Raw genomic sequence first — 16,442 nt, 5'->3', positions numbered from 1 at the left:
CCAAATGTTTATCAATAAACATAAAAGTTATGTTTGAATAAAATAAATGTATGGATAAAAATTATGGTACATTCACACAAAATACTATATTCATGAAAGGGAACAAACTAAATTCATATGAACAACATGAATACAGCTCATAAACACAAGAAGCCAAACACAAAAGAATTAATAACAAATGATAACACATACAGTTCAAGAACAGGCAATACTAATATATGATGATGGAAATCAAAGGAGTGGTTACCTTTCACAGGGGATGGTCACTGGGAAGAAACATTAGAAAGGATTCTTGATACACTGGTTTTGTTCTATATCTTCATTTAAGTGGGAGTTATATAACAGTGTTCATGTGCCTAAATATCCGTCAAATTCTATATTTCTGATTTTTATAGTTTCTGTATATATATTACAATACATATATTACATTACCTCTGTGTGTTTTACACTGCAACAAAATTCATAAAAGCACAGACAGTATCCCAAATATAGTAGAGTAGGAAAGACTTGTACTTAGAAACCTATAATATTCAGCAGCATTCATAAGTTGTTAGGAAATCACAAGTTACTGTTTCATAGTTCAGAGTGGGAGAATATTGTTTCCACTTTGGTGGAAGTAGATTAAGTTGAGGAGTGAAGAAACGTTTTCTGGAAGAGATAAAATTTGAGATGGAACTGAAAAGAGAAACAAGTGATTGCTAGGCAGAAATGAGGAGTGGTCAGTCATTTCAGCAAAATAATTAGTATCCCCTCCCCAAAGTTGGTTAGCTATGTAAGAAAAAGTGACAGCCATTTGTTTGGATTATAATCAATAACATGAAATTAGATTGAAAAGCAATATTAAGTGTGGGTTTTGAATGATTTCAAATAATGGAGTAACAAATTTGGATTTCTGTGGGCTCTAGGGAGCAGGCTTTAACATACATAAACAAGAAACAAAGGCATGATCAAAATTATGATCTGGAAAAATAAATTGACCTCAAGATTACAGGAAAGAGAAGGAAATTTATGTAGCAAGAAAACATAAATGAGTATTACGAAAATTTTATTCATTTTCATCTGGCAGATAGTTATAAAAGGTCTACTGACTAGCTCTGGTAAAAATTAGTGAGCAACTAATTTAGATCACTTGAGTGAGAGGGTGACAAGTAACATACATGACATCTTGATTAAAGAACAATTTGAAAAATTATTTATGGAGTACTACTAATGAAAAGGTATGAAAGTGCATAAGTTAAGAACACGTTCAGCTGCCATAAACCAAAACCCCAACTAATACTTTTCAAAATATATGGCAATTTATCTTTTTCACATAGTAAGAAGACCATAGCAGATATTGCTAGTGCTGGTTCAGCTTCTTAAAAATGACATGACATCAGAATTTTGTTTTCAGCTTTATTGAGGTATAATTGACAAATAAAAATTGCATATATTCAAGGTGTACAACATGATTTTTTCATATACATATTCATTGTGAAATGTTATCCATAATCAAGCCAATTAACATATCTGTCACATCACATAATTTTCTTTTATGCATATGTGATAAGAATACTTAAAATCTACTCTCTTGACAAATTTCGAGTATACAATATATTATTATGAACTATTGTCACCTTACTGTACATTAGATCCCCAGAACTTAACTCCTCTTATAACTGGAAGTTTATAACGTTTGACATCTCCCCATTTCCTCCACCCACTGACATCTGGGATCTTGAACTTTTCTCCAACATTCTGAGGTTGTTGGCTTCCATCTTCTTGGGTAACGTCTTGCAATAACAAAATATATGTCATATCTTTGACATGGCCTCTTAATCAATGAAGGTAGGGGGAAAGGCAGTGCCTGAAAATTCCATGAACTTTTTATAAGAAGGAAAAAGGTTTTTCAGACGATTTCTGAAAAAACTGGAGCACATGTCCAGCCCCAGCTGAAATGAAGGCTATGAATATAGAGAATGCGAACACGATATACTTGATACACTTCCCTGGCCTCTGTGCACTGCCAGTCACAAAACCTATGTCACCAAATCATGATCAAGTCTCTTCGTTAACAAAGAGAAAGTGCAAAACTGATGTTGGTCCTAATAGAGTTATTCACCAGTCATACAAAAATATACATACATATATAATGGGTGGTGCTTGCTCTTAAAGGGCGTAAGTAATACGCTTGCTCTGTGAATGTCATAGGCGGCCACTACATTTAATATGGAAATAACTGCACTTCATATGGAATTAAGAAAATAACTACACTTAATATGGAATGGAGAATTTCTATCTAATACGTGGAATGTATTTTCAACATGTTTGCACATCTTTAATAAAGTTTGCTATGCTTTGCTTCTTCCAAAAACTGTCTTTGCAAGTTTGAAAACACATACAGTAAAGAAGGTAACCTAAAAATGAACAATATAAAATCACAATAAAAACTAGGATTAGAGAAATAGAGGTGATCTGATGAGATAATTATGTACAGAGAGTTCTACATTTTATGTGACTTAACAAGAAATAGGGTTAGTAAAGGATTTCTTATCATTTGACTTTAAAAGTAAACTGTTGTATTTTGAGAAATAAAGTCATCATCATTGCCAATAAGAAGGAATTATATAAACTGTTCAGTCTTTTTAGAATAAATATTAGTATCAGAAAGATAAAAGATAAATTATGTTCTTAAAAAGAATAGCTTCCGATAGGCTAAGTTTTTAGGTGTAATGAATTTCCCATTATTTTCTTCAGGCTTCATTACCTATAATTGATTATTTTACAATTTTTTAAATGCTTTTAAGGCTTTAGTATGGCTATGTCTTTAATTGTAATCTTCCCAAGATTTCTTTAGTATATTTTTACTCGAGATAGGGACTATGTCTGCCTGGTTTCCCATCATATTTCTTTTTTTTTTTTTTGAGACGGAGTCTCGCTCGGTTGCCCAGGCTGGAGTGCAGTGGCCGGATCTCAGCTCACTGCAAGCTCCGCCTCCCGGGTTTACGCCATTCTCCTGCCTCAGCCTCCCGAGTAGCTGGGACTACAGGCACCCGCCACCTCGCCCGGCTAGTTTTTTGTATTTTTTTTTTTTTGTAGAGGCGGGGTTTCACCGTGTTAGCCAGGATGGTCTCGATCTCCTGACCTCGTGATCCGCCCGTCTCGGCCTCCCAAAGTGCTGGGATTACAGGCTTGAGCCACCGCGCCCGGCCCCGTATTTCTATTATACATGGAAGTCAATCAATAAATATTTATTAAATTAGTCTGTGGGATAAAAATAAGAATAAGAACTATTGCTCTTTTTTCTCAACATCAATTATAAAATACATGTTAATTAATATTAATACTGATTTTTAAAAATACACAAATATTCTACGTGTGAAAATTTTTGCTATTAACCCTCTCTAAAAGTTGCAGTCAGAACATGCCATCTTAAATGGTTTGTGTTTCCTTTTCCTCTGATATTCCAAAGTACCCAGAATGGTGTCTCCCACATCCTGCATCATTCAGTGTATAATTGATGTTCTCATGAACAAAGAGATTCCTAAGGACAGTTGAAGCAATATTACTTTGGTACCTTATTTCTGGTTATCTGAATGTCGGGATAGAATTTATTGAACCTAGATAAATAAAAGATTTACATGCCTATTAAGCTGTCTTTCTTAAATATTAGATGTTCCAAGCAGTCTTTGAGAAATGCTGCGTCTCGGCTTATTCATAGTTCTATTCTGAAATTAGTGACTGAGTGCTGGATTATTGATTAACAAGAGATTTATATGTTTTAGAAACAAGCTGAACAAGAAGTTGCATTGGACATTTTACTGTCAAAGTTGAAAGGCTGACTTTTTTTCTTGACCAGACAGAGGGCAGTCATCCTTTTTCACAGAGGTAGCCTCCAAGGATATTTGCAACCAGTCCACAGGTTTCTCCACAACAGAGTTTTGAATCTGTTAAAGTGTTTGAAGAGTAAACAAATTGAAACTCCAGATTTCTGTATAGCATTTTATGACAAATATCATTTTGGCATGAAAAACTTTAGTGGTAGGTGGTTACCACTCAACTTCCTAGACCATGGGTGGGTCCAAGCCTGGTGCCTGAGTAATGTAACTGCATCATAAGTTTTGTACACTTTTTAGTGTCTTATATTATACTCAAAAATGTAATGTATTCCATCACATTAAAAACAAAATGGAGGCCAGGCACGGTGGCTCATGCCTGTAATCCCAGCACTTTGGGAGGTCGAGGTGGGCAGATCAGCTGAGGTCAGGAGTTTGAGAGCACCCTGGCCAACGTGGTGAAACCCTGTCTCTACTCTGGAGGCTGAGGCAGGAGAATTGCTTGAACCCAGGAGGCAGAGGTTGCAGTGAGCCGAGATCACACCACTGCACTCCAGCCTGGGCAACAGAGCGAGACTCCATCTCAAAAAATAAATAAATTAATTAAATAATAAAATAAATAAATAAAAATTAGTGAAAAAGGAGATGTGGCTAATGAAAGAGAATTAATAGTATAATTGTAATATCTTGAGCCCAAGCATAAGTAGAATGATGCTTTTGACAGAAATAGGAAACTTCAATCCATTTCAGGATTACCTACCTGCATTGAAGTATGAAATTTTTGTTTTGAAATTGCTTGAAACATGAATTAAGCAGACGTCTATTTAAGAAGTGAAAGAGAGTGTGCACCAGATCCTAAGTAAAGCATTTCATCAAAACCAGTCATCAAGGTGGAGTTCTGGGAAAGTGAGAGGAGAGGTCCAGGTCAGTTCACCTAATCCTGGGCTGGCTCAGCTTGGTCCTACTTAACTCTTCATCTCCCCCCATTTCCTGTCTTTATTTGCCTTCATATTTTATTTCTAATCTTGAACTTATATCCCTGTACCTGACAGCCAATTTAACATTTCTGGCCTTGTAGACCTTGTCTCAGCACTATGCTCCCCTTATAAGTGTCTGATCCAGCCCATCTAGGGGGAAGTTAGACAGGTAATATCTATCTTTTACTTTTGAGAAAGAAGAAAGTGTAGTATTTAATAATACCTTTACAGGCAGGCCATATTTATTCCAAAATAGCACTTTATTGGGGCTATAAACATGCAATTAATCATGCTCTACTTTTATGGTATGTAAATGCATACTACCTAAATGGAAGAGATTACTTAGAACACTAGCTATGAATCACAGAGCCCCTGTGACACTCTTCAAAATGCACCAAGGGAACGGCCAGTGCTTTTGAAATAATGCAAATTATATTTGCTAGTATTTGTTAAATACTTATCATGTATTAGGCATGTGTTAAGCTCTTATAGGAAATGTTACAGTAGTAAAAGTATCTAGAAAATTGAGTTTCTTATTTGTCCATAGTCTCAAAGTAAATATAGGATTAGAAATTGAAAAATTATTACTTCAGTTTACACATTTCAACCATACAAACATTTATAAAATTGGGATTTTTGAAACATTGTATTTTGACATTGTATTTTCTAGCAAGCTCAGATAAAATTTTTAGAAGGAAAAGGATTTTCACTGAATTCCCTGATTAGAAACTGGCACTTAGGGGTGCTCAGAGTGCCTCTTTCAAGTAATAAAGATTATATACATTGCTCTCAATAGTGAGGGACTGATTTGAATGCCATTTAGACCCAATGCCTTTTCACACGTTGCTCCTCTCACATGGAATGCCCTTTCTCTATTCCTCATCTAGAAATGTCTGCTTTCTTTGAGACCTCACAGCTAAGATGACAGTACAGTAATCCACAAAATACTCTAGCATTTATTGGCAAGATGGGTGGCTCTCAAACTTGAGTTTATCAGATTTATCCAGAGGGTTTATTTAAAAAGATGGCTGGCCCCACTCCTGAAACTTCTGATTCAGTAGGCCTGAGGTGGAGTCACAAATTTGCATTATTAACAGATTTCCAGGTGACAATGCTACAATGCTGCTGATCCAGAGGCCACACTTGGAAAAAATATTAAACCATGGTACAACAATGACATAAAAAGTCAGAGTGTCCTTTTTCTACCAGGCCTATTGCTTAGGCCTTCAGTTAAATAATACACAGTTATGTGTGTGTTAAATTGCTTGGTTGCATTATTAAAATAATTTATATTCCCATCACTAATCTATTCTCTGAAACCAGATGCATATATTCAACTACCTATTCTGTAGCTTCCTTCATATGTCTAATAAGCACCTAAAGCTTAACACGCAGGAGAATGAACTCTTAATTTCTGTCCCCTCTCTGTTTCTACACAGTATACTGCTCTAGTCCTGTATAGCAAATCTTAAAGGCAAGGTACAAAAGGATGAGGTATTTTACAAGTAACTTAACTGTGTCCCAGAGAATACAAAAACCGAAACAAAAAAATCAATGATATTATAAAAACACAAAAATATCCAGGAACAAAAAAGTAAACTGTATAATGCTTAATATCCAAGCAAAAATTACCAGGCTTACAAATAAGCAGGAGAATACAGAATATAATTATGAAAATAATCAATTGAAACCATCTCAGAAAGGACATATGCATTAGAATTAATAGTCAAGGCTTAAAAATAGTAATTATAATTGTATTACATACATTCAAGAAGTTAGAGACATAGAAGATATTTAAAACCCCATTCAAACTTCTGGAAATGAAACTATGACATGTGAGACAAATACTGGTTGTAATTAACAGATTACACATGGTAGAAGAAAAGAGTAGTTAACTTGAAGATATAGCAGCAGCAATAGTTAGAAATGAAATTCAGAGAGAAAATAGACTAGAAAAAGTTAACACAGCATCAGTGAGCTGCAGGACCATGTTGCAGTCTGAATATGCATGCAATAAGAATCCCTCAATGAGGGAGAGGTTGGGCACAAAATAATAGCTAATGGGTAGATAGAATTCAAATATGGCCCCAACATTTTTCAGCCCCTGGTGTATTCACCCTATATAATCCCCAGGACAGTGAATACGGTAGATTTCACTCTCTTGATTTGGTTATAAGGCACAAGTATCCTTTAAATGGGGAGATTATTTGTGTGGGCCTCACCTAATCACATAAAGTACGTACAATAGAAAACAAGCAAAGAAATAATGTCTAACATATTTTCAAATTTCAGGAAAAAAACTATAAACTCAAAGAACCAAGAGACTAAGCAAAACCCAAGTATTAGAAACATGAAGAAAACTATCCTAGTGCATATTTTAAGTTGCTCAAAACTTGTGCTAATGCAAAAAAAAAAAAAACAAAACCTTAAATGCAGCCACAGAAGACCCACTCACCTACATTAGGGAGTCAAATACAAAATCTTCCTGAATCTTTCAAATAAAATATGAGGTTGCAAATAAATACCAGGATTGATTTAGACTATTTTCTTTACCCATCAGACTGCACCAATTCTATCTTTAGGGTGTACTATAAAAGAAGATTGTAGTAATTACCTCATTTGAATATCTTATAGATCTATTGAAGGGAAATATAATTACCATTTTGTAAAAAATTTAGAAACTGAGCTCTATTTGAACATATTTACTCATATGTTAAAATAAATAGTACCAAGAAGGGCAATTATACAATATTCCATGTGAAAGAATATGGTTCCTTTTTTTCTTTCTCTTGCCTTTTCTAAATGTGGAATCATGTTTCCTCTGAATTCCAAAAATAAATAAATAAATAAAAATTGGTTTTGGATAAAGAAACAAAGGATAGAATTGATTATATATATATAAAAAATATATAATTCATATTTAATGACATATGTATTTCCAATTACTTATATACTAAGCTGACTTGGAAACTGCTGGGACTTAACTGGCATAGATAAGTGGATAAAGAGAGAATATTAACATTAGGCAAAGCCAGAGAGATAAGAGGTCGACTACTAAGGTAAGGTTATCAGTGGTATCATGTCTTCCTGAGGAACATCATAAGCACAAGTTTGAATTGGACTGATTTTCTGTTATATTGACTTCAAGTATTGGTTGAAAATAAGAAATAGTTTCCAGCCTTTTGGGGGTAAGGCATTACTAAGAGCATCAGCTAATCACATTGGAGTTGAGAGCACAGCTCCAATGGGTGATAAGAAGCTGAAGATGAAACTCACAGTGAAGGCTGGGAATGTACAGGCAAGCACTGTGGTTCCAGCATACTCTGAGTTCTCATCATCTCACCCATGCTCTAGGTATATTGCAACAAAACAAGTTGTCAGCTCCATTATTGTGGGGTTAAAACTTTCTACTTTGATCTGCATTCACTGAACAACTTAGGCTGAGCCTGGCTCTGTGGATAACGTCGTCATTTCAAGAAATGTAATGACCACCATCAGCTGGCAATTGGGAGATGAATAATATAGGAGAAAAGAAGAGATTCTTGCTTTTACTAATCAATTATTTTTTAGTTCCCAAATATTCCTTTCTTAGAGAAAAAGGGGAAAGTTTAGACATGGGAAACACTGAGAAAAGTCAGACTAAATATTTTTAGAATATCCATTTATTTCTTATTATCACAAAATTTTTAGAATATCCATTTATTTCTTATTATCACAATTCAAGGAAATGATGTACCACTTTTTCACTTTTGAGAGAGAAACCGTTAATAAAATTGATCGTTAATGCTGAAGACTGTCATGAATTAGTCACTAGATAGAGGCATGTTTAAATTGCAAATTACTTTGAAAGTCATTAACCACCCCAAACTTAATAAAGTGAAATCTTCACACTATTAAAGAGAGTAACAGATGTTGTTTTTAATGTTTAATGAAAAATATTTATCTGCTGCTATAATCCAGTCCCGTCTCCCTGACCCCCCTCTTTTTTTTTTCCTGCTCTCCAGTTAGGTTTGTTATGTTTCATTTGAAAGCTCTTTTGCAAGATGATGAGTGCATTATTTTTTTACAATTGTGAAGGCTCAATCTTAGATAAATGTTATTTATAAAGGAGTTCTGCATACTGCATATTTGAGAGCAAGAGTCAGTTTCTAGAAATCTGTGTGAGTAAAATGGAGAGAAGGCATTTTTTTTTTTTTTTTTTTTCAAGTGAAGAGAAATTTCAAATGTCCAAATTAAAACAAAGTAGCATTTGAACCTTGACCTTACCATCTTTTTTGTCTCCAGCCAATATGGCAGATGAGGATGTAACCACAGAAAAGCATTCTAATTGGTGCAGCTTCAAGCCTTGAAAGATACTGCATGGTAACTGTGCCTTCTCTTAGATGATCTTTTTTTCCTTCTTGGATTATTTAAGGGGGACTAATTTTTTGAAACCCTAGGCAACAAGATCACAAGCAGTAAACAAAGTTTGTATCAAGAAAATAATGGTATTTCAATGTTAGGGAAAAACAATGTCATAGCCAGGAGGGAAGCAATCAGAACTTACACTGCTGCAATCTGGAAGCTTCTCCTCAGGACCTGTTTACCGCTGGTTCACTGTTCTCCCAAGCAGTATAATGTGCCAAAGAAGTGGCAGGTGGGAAGGTTATGTAAAAAACTGTCTCCATGACTTCGTTGACTACTGACATACAAAAAGAAATTGTAGAGACATTGAGCCTTCTGAAATAAAAAATGAAAATTAGGGTAATCCCCTCAACCAAGAGACGAAACTGGTCTCTATCTAAACAGACCTAAAGTGAATAATATTGTCTAGTGTGGATAGAGCTCCTTCTGATTAAAAAATGTGTCACAGCTTCCTTAATTTTGTGTAATAGTATGAAAAATATATCCTTGATTTCACCTTCTAGACTTGCAACTTTCTCCTAATTCTTTGCGTTCCAGGTTCAAGGAAGAAAAACAGCAATCATGAAGAGAGAGAAAGAGCAGCATAACAGATCATTACATTTATAGTAATGATTTGATTCTCAGAGCCAGGCTTAGCCCAAGTTGTTTAATGAATGCAAATCAAGGTAGAAGGTTTCAGCCCCAGCATGAGTGGAGTTGATAATTCGTTTTGTTGCAATATAGTTACAGGATATATATATTAGTCTCCCTGGAACATTCACTCCCATAAGAAAGGAACCATTTTTTCCCATCTATTAGGCAAATCTTGCAGATTGAAATATTAAACAATTAAAGTTTGTTGTTACGTTATACTGTGATGAAGTACCACAAGTATTCTTATCCTTGACCATAGATTAAAAGATCATAGCCTTCTGAGGAACTGCAAAATGACCTCTAAAATTGTGTGGAATATAAAGGCATTGCAGTCTAAAATAACTGTAAGTATCATTCCATTGTACAAATATTTACAGACTATGGTACTTAATATAGGCCAGGAGCTATGCCAAGTACTTTAGAGGGAAACACAAAGACGGCAAGCATAGCCCCTGACTTAAGGAAACTTCATGTTTAAGAGAAAGAGTAGACAAGTATACAAACTGTAATAGGCAGCAAAAAAAAGTTCATTTAGGCCAGGCACGGTGGCTCATGCCTGTAATCCCAGCACTTTGGGAGGCTGAGGCGGGCAGATCACGAGGTCAGGAGTTTGAGACCAGCCTGGCCAACATGGTGAAACCCCGTCTCTACTAAAAAAATACAAAAATTAGCCGGGCCTGGTGGCGTGTGCCTGTAAGCCCAGCTACTCAGGAGGTTGAGGCAGGAGAATTGCTTGAACCTGGGAGGTGGAGGTTGCAGTGAGCCGAGATCACACCACTGCACTTCAGCCTGGGTGACAGAGCAAGACTCCGTCTCAAAAAAAAAAAAAAAAAAGTTCATTTAGAGATAATCAAAGATGTAAGGATGTTCAGATCAGGAGCTCTTAAGTTCAGAGAAATATTACATGGACTTTGTGGACTGAACTTGGTTTCTCCAGGGAAGAGAAAATGTAGATGATCCAAGCTGGGGGAACAAAATGAACCAAAGCATCAAATTTGAAGTATTAGGATATTTGGAGTTGGCAAATTGTTCATTGACTTGTGGAGTATGCTGGTTGGGATGGCAAATATGAGAGCTGTTGACAAGAAAATTGTCCTGCTATGTATTTCTTCTATATATTACATTCATGACCTGTGTGTTTATTTATTTTGAACTCTTTCAAATGAAAGATGACATATGAATAGCCATTCTCTATAACTTGGTAAAATGTCCCCAAAGTGATAAAATCCTAGTGACCAGCATCTAGATCTAAGAATCATAGTACCATCATCCAGAAGCCCCCCAACCTCCATAGCCTCTTTTAGTCACACATCCCCCATAAAAATCATTATCCATTTTTATATGTACCATTGTATCACAGTAGTTTATTTTTAGAACTTAATATAAATAAAATATTAGATAAACTTGTATTTGACTTCTTTTACTGAAGATCTGTGTTTAGTGTAACTATAGCTTCTTCTTTTTATTGTTTATTAGTATTCAATTGTATAGAATTGTAAGAATGATCTATTGCTGATGAACATTTGGTTTTTTAATTTGTTTTAATCTTAACTTTTCAATCAAATAAATGTGTTAAAAACAACTCAATTTCAAAATGGTTAAATGAACGCAGTGACTGATTAACTTAAATGTATACATAATCACCTACATACCATATTCAAGTATGAACAATAATCAGCAATTTTCCTTATTAGTGATGAGTCATAACTCCAATTTGAGGACTGGGAAGTAATTGGGTCACTTCTGTGTCCTGTTTATCTCTTCTGTGGTCACCTGACTAGCTCAGTTGGTAAAGCCTGAGACTCGTAACCTCTTCTAGTTTGTTTCATACTCTAGTCTGTGTTGACCTCTTTGAATTCTGCACTGTCATTCCTGATTGGAAAGGTCCTCAGATGCATTATAAACATTGTATTCTTGTGTTAGAGGATGTTTTGCCTCAACCGCAAAACATCAGGTATTTCTACTATGTTATGTAAACAAACAACCAAAAAAACTCCTTGCACGCATTTTGTTTTCCAATTCCAGAATAACTCTGTTGAAAATTTACCTCACTCGCTCTGATGAAGGAGAGTGTTATCTTTCTCTTGAGAAAGCTCTGTGTTTTGAGAAGGAACAACTAACTTTCAGATTGCCATCTGGAAGGTTTCTCACTCAGGAAACTTATCCAAATTCCCCCTCTATTGTCCTCAAAAGGATCGTCCATCCATGGCTCTGTGATTCTCGCTGTGTCTTGCACTGTTAATGTTTTTCTGGGGGAAAGTAACATTTCTTAGGATCATAGGCAGCGCTTCCCATCTCAGTTACCAATCATGATCATTACCTCCGTCAACCCCTGATATCTGCTTTTATAAATTTTGAGGGGAATAGAAAGGAAAGACCAAGAAAATGCAGAAAGTGGAGGGGAGTGCTTTCACCATACATTGTATGTATCTTCAGAGATTCAGTAAGAGGATGAAAGGCTGCTGGGCAAGTGACTCCGTGGGAGCTCCAAACCCTAGTTGTACTTGACAAAAATGATTATTTAATTTTTTATTTTCAATTTTACAGATTAAAAAAAGGATGGCAGAGTGAGACACTTCCCTTTTTATTCATTCTCGCTACTGTGCAACTATGAGTTTCCGAGAAGTTATAAGGTTGACTTCATATCATCCATCCCAGTTACAATTCCACTGTGCATAAACACACTTAATGGATTATATAACTACTGTATAAAAAGATGTATTAATTCCTTGGGTGGGACTTGCAGTTGATCTGGAACTTAAATGCACTAATAATATTTCCAATATAATATATGAATATATGTCCTCTGGGTATAGGACAAATATCTTAAGGAGAAACAGTGTTATCATTCTTAATACATACCAGAATTTTTTTAATGGAATTTTACTGTAATAAACAGCTTATTACAGAAAAACACTTTCTCTGAATATAATGTATCTTATTATAATGCTCAGTATAGCATCATGGTTTTTTTTATTATTTCCAAATAACATAGAAGAAGTTGGATTTAATCTAGTAAGAATTGCAACACAATTTCTATAGTCAGTAGCTCAGTAATGAATTCATGTGAATTTGAATGTCCATTTCTGAGCTACTTACTCTAATTCTAAAAATGTTTATTGAGTGTTAAGTATATGGCGTGTCAGATCATGAAAGTATAAAGCAAATTAAGTCAATTATCCTATATTTCAAGGAATTTATGGTATAAACTAGTAGACAGTAAAAAACATAAAATCATCATGGTGACATACATTTCATGATGGAGATACATAGCTTCCATGGGAAACCAGAGAGGAAGATTTTTGTTTGCTTGTTATTTTTATGTGTATATATGTGGGGGGGGGGGGGTGTATTTTTACAGATATATGCTTATACAATCAAAGTTTTATGTGCAAAAGCCTGAGATGTATGGCTTTGGAAAACAGGATAAGTTTTAGGAAGTAAACATTGGAGGGGAGAGGCAGTCAAGAGATAAACTTGATCTTATTGATCTTCAGAGAAGTCCTAACTTTTAGACATTATTAACCATATTTCACAGAAGTCGTGGTACTGATTCCTGGCCAAATCTGCTGTATACAAAAGCCTATTCAATCTTTTACTCTATACAACTGAGATATTAAATTGGAAGTTATTTATTTTAATAACATAATTTTTCTATATAATGCTTCACAATTCCAAAGCATCTTCACATAAATTGCCTTATTTTAAACTCATAACCACCTTGTGAAGCAGAAGGTAAGCATATTTATTCCCATTTACACATGAGGGAACAAAGGCTTAGTGTAATAAGAACTGGCGCAAGATTATCACACATTTATGGAGTAAAATCTAAGTCATTTTATTCCCAATTTTGCAAACTTTTATTCTCTGTTTCTTAGTGTCATAGTTACTATGATAAAATGAGCAGTCATGACTGCATATTTATTCTTACATACAATTTGTAACATCTTCTTTTAAGAGTATAATTAATAAAATTTTTAAAACCAGGACTTGAACTAGGTGAATTCAGAGGATAGAGGACAAGCTGGCACACATAGTGAAAAATGTAGAATGCAAGAAAAGGCCCAAGTGCTCCGAATGGATGGGGATAGCTTAAAGAAATTGTCACACGGAGTTTAGCTTGTAGCTGGGAAAGTAACTTTTTCAAATGGCTTCATGAACCATCTCCTATATATAAGCAGAACAGAATATACCAACATGTCTAAACACACATGCCTGTTTGAGTCCTTTGATAACACTATTACTAGTTGTTTCCTCTACAAGGTTAGGTTGGATTTGGCCAGTTAATTGAAACTGAAGAAAACAAAATCTAAACAGATTACATGGGAGCTCAAATTTGAAGGAGGGATTCATTTAGGGAACATGCATTCAACTAGCCAATGTTAACATGCAGGACCACGTTAGACATATGAGAAATAATCCTACACAATTTTCAGTCCTGTCAGCTATAGCTAAGGAGTTATGGTGAATACTATAAAGTTAGGTCAATCACCTATATATTGGGACTGACAGTTATTAAGGAGAGCTAATGTGTTGATCCAAGTGATATTTAAAAACCACAGTTAGATTAGTTTAGATGAGGTTGTAATTCCCATTTTCATCATGAATTTTATTTTCCTTTGTCAAAGATGTAATAATACTGAATAGACTTTAAATGATTTAAAGCCTCATAATAATTTCACTGTTCATATCTCATTAATTACTTAACATTATAATGATGGCCTACCTCATAAATAGAAATACAAAAATAGACGACAATGATAGAATATAGCCCTTGCTTTTTGCTGAGATAAATTTGAAGAGATCACAATATTGAAGATATTTCAATACTTAACATGCAAAGAAAAGAAAAACTTGCAAAAATTAAATTCAGTCCTTATTATATGATTAAAAGAATGATAATTTTGCAAAGCATTATAGAATCTTTTTCTCTCAGGTCTACATTTTTTTCTGGCATGTCTTTCAATTGTGCTAAAAGCAAATTCAGTACATCCTATGTTTTGTCATGTAGGGTGTCATATTGTCTCCTTCATAGCACTGCTGTAAATACATGAGGAGAAGAAACATTGAAGTAGCAAATAGGGCGTGTGTGTGTATGTGTGTGTGTGTGTGTGTGTGTGTGTGTATTTACCACAAAGTTAATATAAGTTTAAGTACTATAACTACTACAGAACTCTAATTCTCAAACTGGATTTTATATCAGAATAGTCTTAGAAGTTGTCAAGATGTAGGTTTTGTGGCCCTACTTTCTTCCTACCAAATCAGAACATCACTGTTGCGGTGCCCATAAACCTATATTTGCAATACTCTCCATGGTGATTCTGATGTGCTGCTGGATTTGAGGACCACTGATAAGATATTCATATCAAATATTAAATGTGTGTACATAATTAGTACTGAAAATACATGTGATGTTTCTTTGAAATTGTAAAATATCTAAAATAATGGTTTTAGAAGTAACTCCATGCCCAACATCACCATGGTAAATGCTGCAAAGTATTAAATACCTAGCATAGTGCCTCTTAACAGCTCATCGTGCTGGCTTGGGTCATAGGTGATAGTTAGCAAGAAAATTATCAAACGTGAACTGGATTATCAAATGAAAACTTGATGAACTCTTCTATACTGCAGGAAAAGGGGAAGAGTGACTTCAGGGTAAAGAGCAAATGTCATCAGCTCAGCAGTAGCCCAAAGACCCCCTTCAGTGTTTTCCACATCCCTTCATGTAATTATGGTAATTATCATTGATTATGCTCAAAGTTTTTTCTAGATAGTCTTTTAAACATTTGCATAGATTATAATTACATAATTCTCACCAAAAATATTATATGTTATTAAATCCATGTTACAATCTGGAAAACTGAGGGTTTCACAGAGACCTGTATTTTGTAACTACTAAGATAATACAGTAACTACAAAATACAGTTACTACAGATAATACAGTTACTGTAAAAATACAGTAACTCTACAGGTAACAATGATAACAAAAGGTTGTCTTCAAAAACATAGATAACACAACTAACAGCAAAATAGCAGACTTACTTTCCTCATTGCCAGAGTACAAGGACTCCTTCTCCCATACTTCTTCCCATGCCTCTGAAGTTCTTGGTTCAATGAAGGTTAGCCTACTTAACTTTGGGACCACATCGATCAGGTACTGCAGGGCCAGTGGGCAGTAGAGACCTTCTATTAAGTTTTCTTATGAGTCACTGGTGAAGCATAGGAGTTCCCTGCCTCTGGCACTCTATAGAAAAAAAAAAAAAAAAAGGAACAAAAGAAAACAGGCAATTCGCCCCTGTCACATAGATTAATCAAGAAAGCCATAACCTTTGTATATTTAGTTTGTCTCTGATAAGGGGAAAAAGGCATTATGATAGATACAGACAGGAATCACTTCAATCATCTTTAAATGTCTTAGGACGTAAGGCAAGGGGCTTAATGCTTTCATTTAACACATATATTCTTTTTCTCTTGAAGTTTCTGTAATTATTACCTGTGCTCCTTCTATCACGCTGTATTGTGAAAACTTCAGAGAAAAGAAGCGAGTTCTATAGATCAAAGAAAAAATTGACTGGAAAAAAAAAGGATTGTCTTTCTACTAAACACACACACA

The 16,442-nt window shown here is 34.8% G+C and overlaps 1 long non-coding RNA gene across 1 annotated transcript; it reads right to left on the bottom strand.

The window, feature by feature from the left end:
* Nucleotides 1-11,876: 11,876 nt before the first annotated feature.
* On the bottom strand, nt 11,877-16,435 carry LOC105549722. Its single transcript, XR_001007596.1, has 3 exons — nt 16,323-16,435; nt 15,872-16,073; nt 11,877-12,078 (listed from the first exon to the last, which is right to left on the bottom strand). It is a non-coding gene; the product is annotated as an uncharacterized LOC105549722 (long non-coding RNA).
* Nucleotides 16,436-16,442: the final 7 nt, after the last annotated feature.

The sequence above is a fragment of the Mandrillus leucophaeus genome, unplaced genomic scaffold, assembly GCF_000951045.1.
Source record: "Mandrillus leucophaeus isolate KB7577 unplaced genomic scaffold, Mleu.le_1.0 Scaffold454, whole genome shotgun sequence".
Taxonomy (NCBI): Eukaryota; Metazoa; Chordata; class Mammalia; order Primates; family Cercopithecidae; genus Mandrillus; species Mandrillus leucophaeus.
The sequence above is the reverse complement of the archived record's forward strand: the minus strand, read 5'-3'. Positions and strand labels throughout refer to the sequence as shown.